Below are 22334 nucleotides of genomic sequence, written 5' to 3'. Positions count from 1 at the left end.
TCTAGAGAGGAACGTCGCTGGGGGCAATGACCTGATATCAAGCAGAGGAAATGTGGAGCCGAGCAGGAAATTTCCCAGTTGGCCTGTTACACGGGGCTTGACAGCCCTGAGGAGCCAGCAGAAGCTCGTGTCATTAAAAAGCTCTTGCAGTTATACAGTGCTAATGGGAATGATCCCACTTTGCTCAGATTAGAAGATGTCTTTTAGAGTTGGCAGCTCAACCCCTTCGTTTTTCGGGAGAGAACACTGGGACCTAAAAAGGGAATGCTCCTTTGCCAGTCTCACGACATTAAACCTGAACTGACTGCATGCACTCACCCCATCTCCTCACCTCCCACTCTCTGAAGACCCCTGGACTCCTACAATTTCCCTGCAATGACCTCCAGGCCATATGGAAGTTCCGCAGCCCACATTTTCCTTCTTGTCTATAGAGCATTAGGCACATTTAACTGCTCTCCTCCTCTAGCGAGACCCTTCCCTCCCTGCCACAATCCTACATTCTTGGTTTCCTCATGCTTCTTTAACAGTCTTTTCCTCAGTCGTCATTGGCAGGGGGTCTCTCAAAGCTTGGTTCCAGGCTTTCTTCTCTTCTCAGTACTCAATTCCTCCTTGTGTGATTGTCTCCGTAGCTTGGAATAAGGATTTCCAACACATTCCATTCTAGGCCTCTTGTCTCAGCCCAGAATTCAAGACTCTAGCTACCCAGTGGATGCCTCTCTACTAGACATCTCGAGGGCATCTGAAGTCAACACAGCCCCAAGCGACTACCCACTGCGGCTCTGCCTCCATTCCTGCCCCTCTTGGAAATGGTGCCACAGTGGACCCGGAGCCAGCACCCAGAACTCTGAGCCTCACCCTTGACCACACCATCTCCCTATCCAAGTTCTGTCCATTCTACCTCCTCTATCTCCTTCCAATTCATTGTCTTTTCTGCATCTTCAAGGCCAACACTCAGGCCAGCACCTCTGCCTCCCACCTAGACCACTGCACCAAGCTGCTTCCTGCTCACCTTGCTCCCACACCTGCCTGCATCCCACATCTGCAGCGCTGCAGTCCCTCTATGACAGACAGAACTCTGGAAAGTAAAATAAGAGCCTGCTACTCCTCATTTAAAAATCCTGGAATTAATTCTATCCAGTGCCCTTAGGATAAAGCCCAAAGCCCTGCACCGTCTGGACTCACTGACATCTCTAGTCTCATAATCCCTTCTCTTTCCCAGGACAGCCCGCGACACACCAGCCCTTGACACACACACACACACACACACACACACACACACACACTTACCTTGTTCCAACATGGTCAACTCTTAGAGCTTAATCACGATCTTTTCTGTCTCCAGGTATTTGCACAAGCTGCCCCTTCCTCGTGACCCTCACTGCCTCCCACTCAGATTTCAGCTTAGAAACTGTCCCCTCCAGGCAGTTCCCCTGGCCTCCCACTTATTTGCCCTCTCTGCATTCTTCTTCAGTGACCTGTGACAATTGTGCAATGCCTGCTACCCCGCTAGATGGAGAGCTCCAGCAGGGCAGGGTCGTGCCTGCCCAGTTCATCACTGTGCCCTGGAGCCTAGCACAGAGCCAGCGTGCAGCAGGTTCTCACTGAACATTTTATTAAAATGAGCAAGGCGGTAGTGACATTCAGTGGAGCAGGTGGGTGCTTCTCCCACCTCTCTCCTTGGTCTCCCTTGAAGAGGAAGGCTCAACTGGGTCACAGAAAACAGCATGATGGAGCCAGAGGAGGATATCTGACTCACATACTTCATAAAGGCTGAATCCAAGTTTGGGGACCTGTCAGGGTGCACAGAGAGCCCCAGGAGACTGGGCTCTGGGAAGGCGGACATTCAGTGAACAGCATGCATTTCATGCCTACTGTGTGCAGACCCAAAAGGCCTCACTGGGAAATTTGACGCAAGAGAAGGTTACATTCCTGTCCTAGGGACTTAAGAACCTACTGTTCTCAAGTGAGCACTGACCTACCTGATATTTGTAAACCAAATGGTGGAACCTAAAAGCCAGAAGCCTCACTTTGGGCACAACTGATTGGCTAAACTTAGCCTGCAATGGCTATGTATTTTGGAAGAGTTGTTTAGGTTCTCTAAGCCTCAGTCTTCCCATCTGTAAAATGGAAATAAGAATACCTGTTTGGCCTACATCAGAGAACCACCATGAGAATAACATCAAGAGTGTATGCACGCGTGTGTGCATGCATGCATACGTGTGTGTGTGTGTGTGTGTAGCAGTTTTGTAAACTGAAATCCACAATCCACTGTTCTTTTCATGTTCCAAGGTGGCAGACACTGCAACGACTGGACCCAACATTCATGTGAAAGAAGGTGCACACGGGCAAGACTTACTTAGGCCTCAGTCAATCTAGCAAGGCTTAATTTGCCTATCTGGGAAATTTAAGAGCTTCTGACACCACAAATGGACCTGGGCTCTGGACAAGTGCAACAGCAGGTCTTCAGATACCATGAGGACTCCAGGGCCTCACGAGGTCCATGAGAGAGATACGGCCACCTCTAGACAGCAAGTCGGAGAGCACTCCTCTCTGAAGGCAGCAGGACACACATGGGGGCTGGGGCTTGCTGTTTCCCCAACAGCCTCCTCGGCCCAAACCCTAAGGGGGACCTGTTCAAAGCTATCTCCTCTAATTACAGCTTTCTCTAGCAGTCTCCTTCCTTTTCCAGGTCCCAGAACCCCATCTCTCTCTACTTAATAACGACACAACATCCTTCTGACTCGTTTTCAATCCCTAGTCTATAACCAAGAGGAGTCAGAAATATCCCTCATTTGTATAACCCAAGGGTTTGCTCTTCCTAGGAATCCCTAGGCAAAGTCTAGACACAGCCTTTCAGTATTCAAAAAAAGATGACTCAATACAACCCCCCTGTGTGGGATGGAAAATTCAGTATTTTCTACTCCCAGTATCTGGAGGGCTTCGCAGAATCTGGGGGAATTCTTACTTTTCATGGTAACAACCTGCACCATTTTCCTGTTTCCACCAACCTAATTATTCATGCCCACCTCCTGCGTGTAGGTCCCTTGTCTCCACTGCATTCTGACCTAGGCTAACCTGGAACACAACCCTTTTTCCAGTGACTCCCCAAAGCTGACAGAATGCGTCTGTGTATATAGCTGAGTTATTTCTGATTGTCCATTCCAGAGTGGAGGGGATTTGTGTTGCCACGTAGCCCAGCAAGCAAGCAAAAACTGAACAGATATCCAACTCCCAGAAAACCTTGAGCCATTACCGCCACAGGATTCTCCTGCTGGGTGTTCGCAGGACCTGGCCTCACCCAGGCCTCTTCGTCCTCATGTTGCTGCTATGAGGCACTGTCATGCTGGGTTGAGACCAAAGTCATAGAGCAACACTGCTTGTAAGCAAATCCTTACACCAGTGGCCATGAGCAAAAGACTTAATCTACCTAGGACTCCATTTCCCCATCTATAAAATGCACATAATATTAGCTCATGGGTTATTGTGATAATTAAATGAGCAAAATTGCCATGGCGCTTACAATAACATGGAGAATGTCAGCCATCACAGTCATAGTCTACCTCCATAGATTATAGATGCCCCAACTTCTTAGGCAGAGGAGCATTTCATCCCTCTTTGTTCCTTCTGAATTTGCACTGGTCATATCCTAGGAGTTCCATCCACATCCAAAGTAACCCTCCACACGGCATCATGGAAGGAAACCATCCCTTGCTATTCAGTTCCTTCTCTGAACCCGCAGCTTCTGTTCCATCCAGGAGAGCTGGACTTTCTGTATCACACTCTGTTGTGTGACGATCCCCAGGTGGTTCCAGTACATGTTCAAGTGTAGGAAGTCGAGAAGGGGACCATTTCCTTAGAAGACAATACCAGATGCAGCAAGTCCCAGGCCGAAATAGCCCAACTTTCCTCTGTGCTGTCCTGTCTCACACCTGCTTGGTGAGATGATGGTGTTTTGTGAACTTTTCAAAGCTTAGCAGAGGAGGCCCTTTTGTTTCTTGCTCATTTATTCATGGAACAAAAAGCAACCACCGCAGCCCAGCACTGCACTGGTGTGTCAAGGGTGCCTTTCCTCCAAGACTTGAACTTGCATCAAGAACTAGGATATACCTAACAATAGCTTTCATCTGAAGAACTAATATAAAAGGAGACTATCATGCCCAGTGAAATAAGTCAATCCCCAAAAACCAAAGGGCAAATGTTCTCTCAGATGTGTGGATGCTAATACACAACGGTCAGGGTCAGGGGATGGATAGAAGTTCAGAGGATTAGACAGAGGGGAATGAAGGGAAGGGAGAGGGGACAGAAACAGGAAAGGCAGTGAAATGAATCTGACATCACTTTCCTATGTACTTATATGGATATACCAGAGTCAATCTCCATATCATGTACATCCTCAAGACTGGGATCCTATTAGAATAAGTTGTACCCCATATTAAAATATACTCTACTGTCATGTATATCTAAAAAGAATTAAAAATTAAAAATATAAAGCAGAATGAAGTCAATCAGCTAAAGGAGTGCTCTAAAGGATAAGTTGTCATCGATGGATCTTGATGTCTAGCTGATACCTTGTGTTTCAATGTCTTTATCCTGAGTTTTTAAAGTGTGGTATAAGGACCTCCTGCACCAGAATCAATTAGGGAGCCTGATAAAAATGCAGGTTCCTGGTCTACTGCTGACTTACACAATCAGGACTTGGCATGGGGCTCAGGACTCTGCCTTTTAACCCCCTTCTCTTCCCCTTTGTTCATGCTCTCAGTCCTGATGCACCCAAGACTTTAAGACCAATGGCTTGAAAACAGATATGTGGATTCTGGTCTCAGCTTCATAGACTTAGACTGAACTTAGATTGCTTAACCTCTCTGTGCTTAAATTTTCTCACATAGAAGATAAAATATTATGCTGCTTAAATTTGGACAAGACATAGAAAGATCTCATGAGGATAGTGCTTGGCCATAACAAATGCAGGAAAATATTAGCAATTTTGTTCCCATTAGAAGAGAGGTCTTCCCAGAGGGCTGAATACTCCCTGAGACACAGAGTCCTGCATCCTTTTTTTAGGAGACCAAACACATCCTAGAGCCTCCTGGTCCAAACATCTGAGCACGCTGAGCCATATCAGCCCTGGAGAACTTATATTTCTTCAGCCCCATTTGAAAAATCTCCAGCAAAGAAAAATCCCTGGGCCTATGATTTAAAAGATGTTTACCCAGTTATGTGCAGAAGAAAGTGGTTCTCAACCTTGGCTAAATACTAGAATCACCTGGACTTTAAAAAATATACCAGTCCCTAGTCCCCACCCTCAGAAATTTTAACATAATGAATATTCTGGGATTTTCCCTGAGTATTTGAAATTTTAAACACTTCCCAGGTGATTTTAATATGGAACCAAGGTCAAAACCACTGAGGTAAGAAAAAGTTACAGCCCAAAGTGGGAGGAGGTTGACTATTTCCAGGTGGGAAAGGAGATGATCACTCCCACACAGTCAGACTTTCAGGACAGAGCTGGCACTTTGGAGGCTGGTCTTAAACCTGCAGAGCAGAAACTCTCATCACTTTCTAGACTTTTCTGACTGTGGAGGTTTGGCCCTGCTTGAGGTGGTGAAACTCAAAGGCAGAGTCTCCCACAGGAAATCAGCTAGGAGCTGGGCAAGGTGGCAGAGGCATGGAGACCCTTAAACAAAAATGAATGTGCCCAAAGTTACCAGCCAGATTAGATGTGAGTCTAGTTGCTCTAACGTTCCTCAACCTGTTTGAATGTGCCATCCAGAGGGAAATAAAAGTGCTATGTGCTACTCGAAATGACACATGAAAGGACAGTATGGGATCAGCAAAAGTATCTTTGCTGGAATATTCTAGATGAATCTGACTTGGTTGATTAGTTCTGTATCAGGGTCTCAAACGAGGTTACAGCCAAGAGGGCCGTCAGGGCTACAGTCACCCAAGGGTTTACGGATTCCTTTCAAGATGAATCATTCATCTGAGGCTGCTGGCAGGAGGCCTCAGTTCCTCACTCCATCTCCTTAGGATTGCTTCTGGGTCATGACAGCTGGCTTCCTCTAAAACAGTGACCAGAGAGGGAGAGGGGGAAGCTGTAATCTGCCTGACTCTTAGTTATGGGAATCATACATCATTACCTCTGCCACATTGGTTAGCTAGAATCAAGAACTTGAGGCCAGCATAGTGGAGAGGAGAGGACTTAGACTGCTGTTTGAAGGGAGGTTTGCCACAGGATCCATGGCATATTCAAGTTTCAGCTGAAATGACAGCACTTCCTAGGAATATGTCCCTGGCCTAAAAGCATCCAACTGGGATTTACAGCTGTCCTCCAGCCTTCCACAGCACGTGGGCCTTCCTCTATTGACACTATTTGCTTCTGTTGAATTACCAGCTTATAACCTGTACGTCCCACTACCCCCCCACACACACACACACAGGAAATAAGACAGAGACTAAGTATCAGTCATGGTCACAGTCTTAGTACCTAGCACAATGCTTCTCAATAAAAAGGCTGTCAAGAAATAGTTATTTAACAATGTACCCAGCTCTGATACCAAGTAACTGAGTGATGCTTTGGTGAGTCTATGGCCATGTATTGGACTTCCATTCCTCATCTGTTATATGCAGGTATTGAATCACATCATTTTCTGATGAGTTCCTAGTGGGTTCTGCAAGGTGAAATAAGCAGAGCACAAAGAAATTGATTTTGTGGTTGTATCAGTTATTCATTACTATAATACAAGACCCCAAAAGTTAGGTCTGGAAATGACCATGGTTTATTTTTTTTACCTTCTATGGATGGTCTAGGTTCAGCTGGGTGGTTCTTCTGCCTCCTGAGTGACTCAGGTTGCATACGTGTGCAGATTCACCTGGGAACTTGGCTGGACCTAGAACATTCAAGATGACCTCTTATCTCCCACTTGACCTCTAATCATTTACGAGTCCAGCCTAAGCTGCTTCATACCACAGCAACCAGCTTCTAAAAGCACAAATGCAATTGCAGTCAGGCCTCTAAGGATTATCCCTGAGACAAGCAAAATGCAACTCCTGGGCTGTGGGAGGCACAGGGCCTGCCAGAGTGGAGTGTAGACTCTAACTCAGAAGAGGAGGGCGGGCCTGTGGATATGAGGGTGGAGGCAGGTATTGATAGCCAAATCTATAGCAGCAGCCAGTGATATTTGGAAATATAAGGTCAAAGCAAGTAAAAGGATTGATTGATTGATCTTACCTGAGGAGTTTCTCAAAGGTTTTAAAATATACATGATTATTATGAATCTCCCAAATGGCAAAGTTTCCCAAATTTATCAGCCCACAGACCTTTTTTTTTTTTTTTTTTTTTGGTTCCTTCCTTTGTCTTTTCATCTTGAAGAACTAATATTACAACAGAAGGTTTTTAATGGCTTTTCCAGCCCTACAACCTTTTAATTTCCAGACAGAATGAATTTTTTCCAATTTGGATTAGGGGGGAATAAAAGGCCAGGGCACAAAGCCCCTGGCTTCAGGTTTCTTTGGTGCTGTAAACACTATGGAAATGTCATGTGCACCTTTTCCCCCTGGCTCTTCACTGGCTTCTTTTTGGCTAACCTGACTCTTACCCTCATCCCCTCCTCCTGCAGTGCTGCACAGGGAGAGGCCGTTTGATTTCAACAATGGGAAAGTTACTGTGAACTTCGCAAACTGAAGAGGCCAGACCTGCTCCCAACACCTCCCTGCTCTCTGAAATGCAAAACTGAACTGTCTTTGTTGGTTTGCCAGTTGAGGCCAAGTCCACCCGTGTGCATTCTCAGCACACATGCATCCCCACCCCTGGTCCACCGCCTGCATGAGCGAGCATATCATCATCTGAGAGAGCTCCCTACCTGCTGAGAAAATCTGACAAAGACACAATGCTGGGGTCAGGCCTGCTCTTCTCCACCTCACAGAAACCTACCTGGCATCCCAAGGAAACTCTTTTTTTTTAATTCTTTTTATTTTATTTGTTCTTTTTAGATATACATGACAGTAGGATGTATTTTGACATATTATACTTACTGAAGTATAACTTATTCTAATTAGGATTCTATTCTTGTGGTTATACATGATGCAGGATAACCCTAGTCATATATTCAAATACAAGGCTAAGAAAGTTAAGTCCAATTAATTCTATTGTCCTTCCGATTCCCCTCCCTCTTCCTTCCCTTCATTCCCCTTTATCTAATCCAGTGGATTTCTATTCTTCCCCCTCCCGACTCTCTTAATGTGGGTTAGCATCCACATATCAGAGAGAATATTCAGCCTCTGTTTTTTTTTTTTTTTTTTTTTTTTTGGACTAGCTTATTTCACTTGTCACAATAGTCTTCAGTTCCATTCATTTACTGGCAAATGCCATAATTTCATTCTTCTTTATGGCTGAGTAATATTCCATTGTGTATATATACTACATTTTCTTTACACATTCGTCTGTTGAAGGATACCTAGGTTGGTTTCATAGCTTGACTATCATGAATTGAACTGCTATAAACATTAATGTGGTTGCTTCACTATGGTATGCTGATTGTAAGTCCTTTGGGTATAGATTGAGGAGTGGGATAACTATATCAAATGGTGGTTCCAATCCAAGTTTTCTAAGGAATCTCCATACTGCTTTCCATAAAGGTGGCACCAATTTTCCAAAGCAATCCTTAGGGAGAAAAGTGATGCAGGAGGTATCACAATACCAGACCTAAATTATATCACAGAGCTGCAGTAACCAAAACAGTATGGTATTGGCACTGAAACAGACATGAAGACCAATGGTACAGAATAGAAGACAAAGAGACACACCCACATAAATACAGTTATCTCAGACTAGACAAAGTCACCATAAACATAGAATACATACAATGGAGAAAAGATAGCCTTTTCAACAAATGGTATAGGAAAAACTGGAAATCCATATGTAGTAGAATGAAATTGAACCCCAAGGAAACTTTTTTTTTTTTTTGGTACTGGGGATTGAACCCAGGGGCACTCAACCACTGAACCACCTTCCCAGCCCTTTTTTATATTTTATTTAGAGAAAGGGTCTCACTAAGTTGCTTAGAGCCTCACAAAGTTGCTGAGGCTGGCTTTGATCTCATTATCTTCCTGCTTCAGTCTCCCAAACCACTGGGATAACAGGCAGGAGTCACCGTGCCCATCCCGAGAAAATTCTTAATGTTCTCTCAGGAATCCTGAAGGGCAGATTGGCCCTGCTAGGGGCAGGCAAGCCTGTAAATTTGTGAATGAAAGACAACTTTCCCCACTGCTTGGCTCCTGGTTATCACTATGTATTCAGTGAATAAATCCCCTCGTTAGAGGTTGAGTCCAGGGAGCAGAGCTGGGAGATTGATTTTACATACATAAGGTGAAAATTGCCATGATCAGGTCTTCCCTACATCACAATGGGATAAAGACCAAGGGAAAATCTAGAAGGTACAATAGAAAACCAAAATGTAAATTGGAAGGTTGAAATAAACAATCTCAACCATATGCGACAGAATGAAATTAAACCCCTGTCTCTCACCCTGCACAAAACTCAACTCAAAATGGATCAGGACCTTGAAATCAGACCAGAGACCCTGCATCTTATAGAAGAAAAAGTAGGTCCAAACCTTCAACTTGTTGGCTTAGGATCAGACTTCCTTAACAGGACTCCCATAGCACAAGAAATAAAAGCAAGAATCAACAACTGGGATAGATTCAAACTAAAAAGCTTTCTCTCAGCAAATGAAACTCTCAGTAATGTGAAGAGAGAGCCTACAGAGTGGGAGAATATCTTTGCCACTCATACTTCAGATAGAGCACTAATTTCCAGAATCTATAAAGAACTCAAAAAACTCTACACCAAGAATACAAATAATCCAATCAACAAATGGGCTAAGGAAATGAACAGACACTTCACAGAAGAAGATGTACAAGTAATCAACAGATATATGAAAAAATGTTCAACATCCCTAGTAATAAGAGAAATGAAAATCAAAACTACCCTAAGATTTCATCTCACCCCAATTAGAATGGCGATTATCAAGAACACAAGCAACAATAGGTGTTGGCGAGGATGTGGTGAAAAAGGTACACTCATACATTGCTGGTGGGGTTGCAAATTAGTGCAGCCACTCTGGAAAGCAGTATGGAGATTCCTCAGAAAGCTTGGAATGGAACCACCATTTGACCCAGCTATTCCACTCTTCGGCCTATACCCAAAGGACTTAAAATCAGCATACTACAGAGATACAGTCACATCAATGTTCATTGCTGCTCAATTCACCATAGCCAGATTGTGGAACCAACCTAGATGCCCTTCAGTTGATGGATGGATAAAGAAACTGTGGCATATATATACAATGGAATATTACTCCGCCATAAAGAATGATAAAATTATGGCATTTGCAGGCAAATGGATGAAATTGAAGAATATCATGCTAAGTGAGATAAGCCAATCTCAAAAAACTAAAGGACGAATGATCTCACTGATAAGCGGATGAGGACATATAATGGGGGGTGGGAGGGGTTAGCGTTAGGGTTAGGGTTAGGTTTAGGGTTAGGGATAAGGAGGGTGGTAAGAATGGAGGAAAGAAGGACTGTATAGAGGGAAAAGGGGTGGGAGGGGTGGGGGGGAAGGGAAAAAATAATGAATCAAACATCATTGCCCTATGTAAATTTATGATTACACAAATGGTATGCCTTGACTCCATGTACAAATAGAGAAACAACATGTATCCCATTTGTATACAATAATTTAAAAAATTGATATGAAAGAATAAATATCAGGATTTATTTAAAAATAAATAAATAAATAAAAAATAAATAATCTCAAAAGTTTCTTCCAATCTAGGATTCTATAACCCCTTTTCTGCCTCATGACCCCTATCCTCACAGATAGATGCACAAAATAGAAAACAAGACATTCTCTTTTGTTTCTCTTTAACAAAAAGAGTTCTAAATATAGGGAGCAGGTGGGTAACAATGAAGCTGAATATTATCTGCGGGTTCTCATCTACCCTTTCTGGACTCCCTATAGCCACCATTTTGTTTTAGGATCTTTGGAAAACACAAAGAAATAGAAGGAAAATAGAACTTGCTTATAATCATCCAAAGATACTTTGTATCATTCAACAATAACATTATGAATGCTTGGGTATATATTCTTTCAGAATATATTTGTTGTATATATGCATATATGCTATGCATATATTGCACATATACAGTGTGTGTCTAATTTTGATTGTATTGAATGTGCATGTATTTGTGTGTATATACACATGCATATTTTTAACAAATATTGAAAATTTATTGTATATGCAATTTTGTGTCCTATTTTCATTCAGAGAAATTATTTTGGCTCTGTAATAGTCCATCTGCTATTTGCATATGTCTTTTATTTTGTATATCTGTTGTTTGCCTATAAACATCATTTTTATGTCTGAAATATTTGTACATAAGTTTTTGTATTTCTAGCTATTTCATAGGCAATATTCCTAAACAATGGAATTAATTAAGTGCAGAAAAAATTTTTAATGTTCATCATATACACTAAGGAATTATACTTAAGAAAAGTTGTACTAAATTCTACTCCAACTTGCAGTGCATAAGAGTGACTGTTTAATCACTGCATTGCAGATATTAACAAATTACTTCAACTTTTCCAATATGAAAAATGTATCTCACTTTTGGGTTAATTTTCATCTTATGACTAGTAGTAAGAACATTTTATGTATGTGTGTATGTGTATGTATATCTGCATATATATGTACATACATGTATTTGGTTCCTTCATTTTCTTTCACTAATTATGTAGTAATAGTCTTCAGCAAAGAATTTATTATATTTTTATGTTTTGCTTATCAATTTTAAAACTTTTTTATGTACAGGATATTCATCCTTTTCTTCAATAATCTTGAAAACATTTTCTCAAATTATCATTTGCCTTCTAAACTTGTTGTGATCAAATTCATCTTTTTTTCTTTTTATTTTCTTCAATTTTCTTCCAGTTTAAAAAAAAATCCTGATCCTTGGGTCACTTAAATGGCCACTTATATTTCTTCTCATTTTAAGATTTTCGATTCCCATGATTCTGTCAAATCCAACCAGAATTTCATTTGTCATGAGATGGTAAGTGTGGGATGTGGTTTTCTTCTCCTCAACTACCAAGAAAACATGCTGGCTAATTCATCTTCACTCAGCTGGCCAGAGATATTTGGAAACTGAATACTTTGAAGTCTCAACCCATGTGTTTGAATTATAGATAGTTCCAGTGTATATTAATAGTAGTAGAGTGAACCCCTTCTTATCACTTTTATCTATCTTTGTAACATTGTTCTTCCAGATGAACTTTGGAATCACTCTGTCATGTTTAAATGGATCTAGTTGAAAACAAAGAGTTATCTTGAAAGTAATGCACGACGTTCCTATCCAAAACCATAGGGTCTGTTCAGAATCTTTTCATCTCTCAGTAAAACTGGGTAGTTTCCTTCCTATAGGTTCTAGTTCTGGGCATTTCTTGTTAGTGCTGGGCTTACATATCCTGCTGGGGTTTTGTTTTTTAATATCATCATTTCTTTTAACTGGAAATTGCTAGCATTTGAGAAATCTAGTGATTTCTGCTTATTTATCTATATCAGGCAATTCTGCTGAACTTTCTTATCAATCTAAAAGATTCCCCATCATCTGTAAATGTTGGTAATGAACCTCCTATCCAATAATTTCCCCCTATTTCCTGTTCTATGTTCTATTGCTCTCATATTGTGAGCAGGCATTCTTTCTTTATTCCTAATATTTAATGGAAATGCTTCTTGTGTTTTACTATTACTATGATGGAAGAAGTAATGTTAAGAGGTATCCTATTATTTTTGACTTCCTAATATTAAAAGAACTGAAGTGGGTGTTTAATTATATCTAATGCTCTTTTAGCATGCAAGGAGATTAGCATGAGTAATATATGACCATATCTCATTGATTATAAAATACATTGTAATTTCAAAGCTGCTGAAACATGAAAAAGAAAAGGTACATTTTTGAATGGAGACAGATGTTCTAACATTAAACCATAAAGGATAGGCCTTGCTATTTTATGGACAAATGTGCTTTTTATTATTTGAATTTGGTTTGCTCAAATTTAATTTGGAATTTTAAAACTTACATTCACATATGAGATTATTTTATGGTTCTTTTATATACTATATTTGTCAGGTTTTTATATTGATTGGGGTGTCTCTAGTTTCATAAAAGGAATCGGTTAGCTTTCTCATTTTTTTTTTCTTTCCTAGGAATTGTTTATATAGCATAAGAATTATGGTCCTTGGAAAATTGAAGTAGCACATTGGTAAAAGTTTCTTGTCTCAAAGTCTTAAGAAATAGAATTTTGAGAAATTCTTTATTTTTGTGGTTATTGACCTCTTCTGAGTTTCCATTTCTCAAATCAAAGTTGAACTTTTATATTTTCCCGAAATATTATTATTTACTTTGAGATTTTTATTTGTTGGCAAAGAAATGTGCACAATATTTGCTTAATCTTTTTTTAAGAAATCTGTATCCTTTGATTTATCCCTTCTTATCCTTAATTTTATTTGTGTTCTTTTTCCTTATTTATATTTATGAGAGATTTGCCCTTTATTTCAAAGCATAAGTTATTGTATTTACTTTTTGTGTTTTCTTATTCATTATTAATCCTTTAATCGTGACTTCTTTCTTTCCTGTGCTTGTTTTATTTAAGTTGGATTTTAATAACTTCTGACATTGAGTATTCATCAGGTTTATTTAGTTTTATGCAATAATATGATAAATATATTACATTATGTTAACACAAGGCCACAACTATACCTGTGAAGAAAATTGGCCATATCATACCCATTTGTATATATAATATTCTCATTATCATTATTTTCTAAAAAGCCTCTTCCTTATTTTCTAAGTAACTTATTCTGATTTCTTTTTGAATCAATAATTATTTGGATATGTATGTTTTTTAAATAAGAACTTGGGATTTGGTACTTATAAATTTCTTTCTCTCTGTGTTCATATTTTATTAGTTCATTAATGTGTTCATTAGTTTTATTATATACTATAGCTGGGAAATTTTGATCTTTGAGAAGGCTTTAATTTATTTTTGTTTTTGAAGGGCCTATTATATGATCAATTTTATGACTATTTCATGCATGTTTGAAAAGAAGATGCAATCTTCATTGGTAGGGTATAAAACATTTACTATCTAAAGTCAGTCTTTGAAATTACGTTGTGCAGATTCTTGGTTCATTTACCTGTCCTGTACAATAGCAGTTGAATACTAAAAGACTGTTTCTCATGGCCTGAAGCTGATCTTTCTCTACTTTGTCTCCGACTTCTGCTTTTTTAGAGTTTGCGGCAATCAGGTGGGATGGACTGGTATATATTATTTTTATACTTTGATTGTAGATTTCTCCTTTCATCATTATAAAAGGACCCTTTATATCCCATGTAATACAGTCTGCTTTGCAATCTACTTGGTGTGAAATTTATATTGCCACCCTGATTTCCTTTGGTTTATATTTCCTTGGTAAATCTTTTTCCATTCTTTTATTGTTAGGATTTCTAGTGTATTAAGTACATAGTTGGATATTTTTTAATTATTTGAAATATTTTATTTTTAATGAGAGGTAAGTTGTTTATACTTATAGTTAAAAAAGGATATGCTTAGTTTTCTGTATTTACATATATTTTGACTTCTGCTTTTAAATTTCCTTAGTCTTTCTTCTCTTTTTGTTATTGGAATACTTTATTTGCTTTCATGTGCTTCTTGATTTACATAATATACATACTGTTTTTATTTTTATTGCTCATTATTTTTAACTTTTCTCCATATGATTTGTTTTATATATTTTTCTCATTAGTGATATTGAACTCCTTAGACTCACTGATTCAAAAAAAATTATTATACATTTAATGCTTTGAATTATCATCCACTTCCAAATTTTTCAAGTAGTTTTAGGATTAGATGCAATTAGATTATTTTCTCCCACTTTTGTGAGTAGGTTTATAAAAGTTATTAAAATAGTATTACATTCATTCATCTACACATTCAAATAAATATATACTGAACATGTACTGTAGAGTAGTTATCAGGGAAAAGCAGTGAACAGAATCAGAAAAATCCTAACTTCATGAAACCTAATTCTGGCAGAAGAAATAGACATAAATATATAAATAAACATTAAATTAATAAATGAAATAGCCCAGGAAAATGTTTACTGCAATGAAGAAAAATAAAATAGAATAATGGAATAGAAGAACTAGTGGTGGACTGGGGGAGCCTCTTGGTGGAGATGGTATCTGAGCAATCCCTTGAATGATCAGATAGAGTCAGTTATGTAGACATGGGGCAGAATTCCCAGGCAGGAGGACTAAGTGACAGCTTGGCATAACAATCAAAGAGATGAAGGAAGGACACTGAAGCTAAAGCACAGAGAGCTATGGAGGTGGTGATCTATATCCCTGGTGCAGCTTTGTGGTGCCACGGTTAACCAACAAGAACCCTGGTCTCCTTAGAAGATGGAAAGATTTCCCATGCTCTTGGATAAGCAGAATCAGTAATGTCAAAATGGTCATACTACCAAAAGCGCTATACAGATTTAATGCATTTCCTATTAAAATTCTAATGACCTTCTTCATATAAACAGAAAAGGCAGTCTTGAAATTCCTTTAGAAAAATAAGAGGCCTAGCATAGTCAAAACAATCCTCAGCAAGAAAAGTGAAGCAGGAGACATCACAATACAGACCTTAAATTATACTACAGAGCTATAGTAACAAAAACAACCCGAAGACCAAACAGACATGAAGACCAATGATACAGAATATAAGATACAGAGTAAAACCCATATAAATACAGTTATCTCACACTAGACAAAGGCACCATAAACTACATTGGAGAAAAGATAGCCTCTTCAAAAAATGGTGCTGGGAAAACTGGAAATCCATATGTAGCAAAATGAAATTAAACCCCTTTTGCTCCCCCTGCATAAAACTCAACTTAAAGTGGATCAAGGAGTAGGAATTAGAACAGAGACCCTCCACCTACTAGAAGAAAAAGTAGACCCAAATCTCCATCATGTCGGCTTAGGAACTGAACTACTGAATTCTCCAACAAGACTTCTAAAGTGCAAGAAGTAAAATCAAGATTCAATAAATGGGATAGTATCAAACTAAAAAGCTTCTTCACAGGAAAGGAAACACTCAAGAACATGAAGAGAGAGCCTACCAAGTGGGAGAAAATCTTTGCCACCTGCATCTCAGATAGAACATTAATCTCCAGGATGTTTAAAGAACTCAAAAACTTAACACCAAAAAGTAAAAAATAAAAACAAATAACTCAATCAATAAATGGGTAAAGGAACTGAACAGACACTTAACAGAAGAAGAAATACAACTGGTCAACAACTATATGAAAAAACATACAACATCTCTCGTAATTAGAGAAATGCAACTTAAAACTACACTAAGATTTCATCTCACTCCAGGTGGAATGGCAATTATCAAGAATATGAGTAACAAGCTGGGTGCAGTGGTGCACGCCTGTGATAACAGCAGCTTAGGAGGCTGAGGCAGGAGGATCACACCTCAAAGCCAGCCTCAGCGAAAGTGAGGTGCTAAGCAACTCAATGAGACCCTGTCTCTAAATAAAATAACAAATAGGGCTGGAGATGTGGCTCAGTGGTCAAGTACCCCTGAGTTCAATCCCTGGTACCCACCCCACCAGCCAAAATACAGAATGCCAGTGACAAAAAATGTTAGTGAGGATGTGGGACCACTCTGAAAGCAGTATGGAGATTCCTCAGAAAACTTGGAATGGAACCACCATTTGACCCAGCTACCCCACTCCTATGTTCATGCCCAAAGGACTTAACATTATTGTACACATTGCATTGTACATAAATACGTTTTACATAAAACATCTTGTTGTATATAAATATACACAACTTTTGTCAGTTAAAATTTTTTTAAAGAAGAGATTAAAATAGACAAAGGTTATGATTATTACAATTAAAGTTGGTAATAATATCCTCAGTAAGGTTGGTGGTAATATTCTCACTTTTATATCTAATTTTAGTTACTTATTTTTCTCTTTCCTTAGTCATCTATCTAAAGACTTGTTAATTTTTTTTTGTACTAGTAGCCCTGTCCCACAAAAAATGGTAAAAGGAGTACTGCAGTTAAAATGAAAGGACACTAGAATAACTAAAGGATATGGTAAACATTAATACAAAGGCAAATATAAAAGCCAGTATTATTATAGTTTGGTTTGTAAGTCTACTTTTTCTTCCCATAGAATTTTAAAATATTTAGTCTCCCACTTTCAATTATGTATAGAACATCTAGACAGATTAATATGGAAAGAGAGGACTTAAACCCTGAGTGTGTGTGTATGTGTGTGTGTGTGTGTATGTATGTGTGTATACTATATCTAACACCTCACAACATCGGAATATACAGTCAATCAGTTACACAGGGGACATTTCCCAGGATAGAACATATTTAAGGCACAAAACAATTTTTAATTAATGTTTAAAATATCATAGAAATATCTTCTCTGACCACAATGGAATGAATTCAGAAATCAATAACAGAAGGAAAACTGGGAGATTCACAAGCAAATGGAAATTAAACAACATACTCAAATAACCAGTGGGCCAAAGAAGAAAGTACGAGGAAAATTAGAAAATAGTTTGAAAATGAATTAAAGTGAAAATGCAACTCCCCATAGCAAAAGCAGTGCTCAAGAGCAAGCTGATAGCTGTGAATGATTGCATTACAAAGGAAGATCTCAAAGGGACAACCTAACTTTATAGTTTAGGGAATTTTAAAAACAAGAATAAACTAAACTCTAAGACAGCAGGATTTAAATAATGAAAATTAGGCAGAGATAAATGAAACAGAGATAAACAATGAAACTGACAAATCTAAATTTGGCTCTTTGAAAAAAAAAGTAAATCTTTACATAGATTACTAAGGAGAGAGAAAAATAAGTAACTAAAATTAGATATAAAAGTGAGGATATTACTACCAACCTTACTGAGGATATTACTACCAACTTTAATTAATATTATGAATAATTATACACCAACAAATTAAGTAACATAGATGAAATGGACAGATTCCTAGAAACAGAAAAATTATCAATATTGATGCAAGAAGAAACAGAAAATCTACAAGAACTTATAGTAAACAAAGAGACTGAATCAATAATCAAATCAGTGTTCACAACGTCCCCAAAATGGAAAGTCCAGAGCCAGATGACTTCATAGGTAAATGCTAACAAGCATAACATAAAAAAGAATTAGCACAAATCCTACCTAACTCTCCCAAAGGCAGAAGAGAGAGAATACTTACTAACACATTCAAAGACCAGAATTTCCCTGTTACCAATGCTAGACAATACCACAAGAAGAGAAAACTATTGACTAATATAATTTATGAATGTAAAAGCAAAAATCCTGAATAAAATATACCAAACTGATTCAACAGAGTACTAAAAGAATCAAATGAGATTTATTCCTGGAATGCCAGGGACATGTAACTAAGGAAAGATTCAGGGCTGGGAATGTAGTTCAGTGATATAGTGTGTATGAGGTCTGCATTTGCATGATCCCTAGCACTAAAGAAAGAAAAGAAAAGCAAGCAAGAAAGCAAGCAAGCAAGAAAGAAAGAAAGAGAAGAAAGATAGATAGATGAGGGAAAGAAAATATCATCGATCTGTATAGCATAACTATCACACCAAAGGGTGAGGAAACAATCATCTCAATAGATACAGAGAAATAATTTTGTAAAATTCAGTATCATTTCATGGTTTTAAAAAATTCAGTTTAAAAAATTCATGATTTAAAAAATCTTGCAGTTGGAAGAAATATTTTTCATCTTGACCAAGGGCATATATTCAAAATCCACAACTAACATCATACTCAACAAGTGAAAGACTGAGACCTTTCCCCTGCAATCAGAAACAAAGCTCTCACCACTACCATTCCACATTGACCTAGGCAGTGCAGTTAGGTAAGAAAAAGAAATATAAAGCATTCAAAATTGAAAGGAAGAGGTAAGACTATCTTTATTTTCAGAGAACACAATTTAAAATACAGAAAATTCCAAAGAATACACACACACACAAATAATGAGCAAAATCAGCAAGGCTTAAAAAATCAGATACTGTTTATATGCCAGCAATGAACAATTCAAAAACAAAATTAGGGAAACAATTCCATTCATAATAGCATCTAGAAGAATAGAATATACTAAGAAATAAACTTAGTCAAGGAGCTGAAAGACTTGTACACGGAAAACTATTAGTCATTGCTGAAAGAAATGAAAAAGATCTGAAGAAATAAAAATGCATATCAATTTCATAGACTGGTAAGACAGTATACTTATAGATTCAATGTTACCCTTATCAAAATTCCAAGGAATGTTTTGGCAGAAATGGAAAAGTCAATTTCAGATTTATACGAAATTACAAGGAGCTCCAAATAGTCAAAACAACACTGAAAATGAAAATCAAAGTTGAAGGTCTCATACTTTCCAATTTCAAAAGTTCCTACCAATCTGTAGTAATCAATATCACGTGATGCTGGCATAAGATTAGATATACAAATGAATGGAATAGAGCTGAGATTCAAAAATAAGCCCAAACATCCATAACCAGTTGATTTTCCACAAGGACTCCAGGATTGTTACAGGAGAAAAGAATGATCTCTTCAAAAAAGAGTTCTGGGAAGAGAAGGAAATTAAAGGGATACAAATAGAAAAGAAGTTAAATTTTATCTGTTTGCTGATGACATGATGTTACATCTAGAAGACCCAAAAAGCTTCAAGAGAAGACTTCTAGAGCTGATAAACAAATTCCACAAAGTAGCGGGATACAATATCAATAGCTTTCTTTTGCTCCAGTAATGAACCTGCTAAGAAAGAAATCAGGAAAACTATCCTGTTCACAATAACCTCACAAAACATTTGAAAAAAACAACTGGGAATAAATGTAACCAAGGAGGTGAAAGACTTCTACAGTGAAAACTATAGAACACTGAAGAAAGAAACTGAAGTAGACCCTAGAAAATGGAAAGACCTCCACTTTCTTGGACAGGCAGAATTAATACTGTCAAAATGGCCATACTACTAAAAGCATCATACAGATTTAGTGCATTCCCTATCAAAGTGCCAATAGCAATCTTCACAGAACTAGGAAAAGCATTCCCCAAGTTCATTTAGAAGAATGAAAGATTGAGAATAGCCAATGGCATGTGGAGAAAGAAGAGTGATGCTAGAGGCATTACAATGCCCGATCTCAAATTATATACTAAAGAGCTATAGCACCAAAACCAGCATGGTACTGTCATCAAAACAGACATGAAGATCAATGGAAAACAATAGAAACAGCCTCACATAGATATAGCCATCTGATACTTCACAAAGATGCCAAAGACATTTGTTGGATAAATGATAGCCTTTTTAACAAACAGTGCTAGGAAAACTGGACATCCATATGTAGAAGAATGAAACCAGGTCCCTATCTTTCACCCTGCACAAAAGTCAACTTAAAGTGTATCAGAGACCCAGGAATTAGACAGAAACTTCACAACTGCTAGAAGAAAACATAGAGTCAACACTCCAACATGTTGCTACAGGCACAGACTTCCTCAAGAAGACCACTAAAACTCACCATATAAAACCAAGAACCTATAAGTGAGACAGCATCAAATTAAAGAACTTCTTCACAGCAAAGGAAATGATTAAAAGCATAGAGAACCCACAGAATGGAAGAATATCTTTGCCAGGTACTCCTACAGGGAATGAATATCCAGGATACACAATGAACCAAAAATAAAAAATAACCCAATCAAAAATGCGCAAAAGAACTTAGCGGACATTTCTCAAAAGAAGAAATGTAAATGACCAGCAAATACATGAGAAAATTTTCAACATTCCTGGCATTCAGGGAAATGTAAATGAAAACTACCTTGAGATTTCATCTCATTCCAATTAGAATGGTAATTATCAAAAATATAAATAATAATAAATGCTGGTGAGTATGTGGGGGAAAAGGCACACTCATGCGCTGTTGGTGGGACTGCAAATTAGTACAACCACTGGAGCAGGATGGAGATTCCTCAAGAAACTAGGAATGCAACCACCATGCAACTCAATTAACCCCCTCTCAATATTTATCCAAAAAAACTAAAATCAGCATACTATAGTGATACAAGTATATCAATGTTTATAGCAGCACAATTTACAATAGCCAAATTATAGAACCAGTCCAGGTTCCCATCAACAGATGAATGAATTAAAAAAGTGATATATCACATGATATATATATATATATATTTATATATATATTATCAAAGTTGAAGAACTCATACTTTCCAATTTTAAAAGTTCCTACTTATATACATATGCACAAAAAAATAATTTTACTTTACAGTCATAAAGAAGAATGAAATTGAGGCATTGCCAGTAAATGGATGGAGATGGAGAACATCATCCTAAGTGAAATCAGGAAGACTCAGAAAGTCAAGGGTCAAATGTTTTCTCTCACATGCAAAGGCTAGGACAAATTAAGGGAAAAGGCAGGGGACACCATAAAAATGGAAGGCAGATCAGGGCAGTGGAACAGAAGAGTTGTGGGGAGCTTCCAATAAAGGAAAGGGGAAGAATTGCAGAATAAGGTTGATCAAATTATGCTCTGTGTATGTGTGATTGTACCACAGTGGATTCCATCTTAAGGACACGTATAGAACTCTGATTTATAAAAACAATAAATAGATGGGAGGAAGGCCAGTGGAGCAGGGGAGGAGGAACAAACAGGTGCCGGGGAGAAGAGGAGGGAGAGAGGAGGTCCTGGGGACTTAAATGGAACAAATTATATTTCATGTATGTGTGATTATGTCAAAATGAACCCCACTAGTGGGTCCAGCTATCATGCACTAATTAAAACATTTTTTAAACGGTGCTGGGGCAACTGGATATGACATGCAAAGAAAGAAGTTGGACTGGGCATGTGGGCATGGTGGCACACACCTGGAATCCCAGCAACTCGGGAGGCAGGAGGATTGCAAGTTTGAGGCCAGTCTGGGCAACTTAGTGAGACCTTGTTTCAGAAATAAAATAAAAAAGGCTGGGGATGTAGCTCGGTGTTAGAGTGCTTCTGGGTTCAATCCCTAGTGCCAAAAAGAAACCAAGGAATGAAGTTGGAATCCCTACCTCACAGCATATGCAAAATTAGCTTAAAATGGATCAAGGACCTTGCTAGACAATGGTCTCCAGTACTGTTGGCTGACATCATGTCTTGTAGGCTGTGCTTAGAATAACTATTCTG

This window comes from Sciurus carolinensis, chromosome 3, assembly GCF_902686445.1.
Source record: "Sciurus carolinensis chromosome 3, mSciCar1.2, whole genome shotgun sequence".
NCBI lineage: Eukaryota > Metazoa > Chordata > Mammalia > Rodentia > Sciuridae > Sciurus > Sciurus carolinensis.
Note: the sequence above shows the minus strand (reverse complement) of the source record.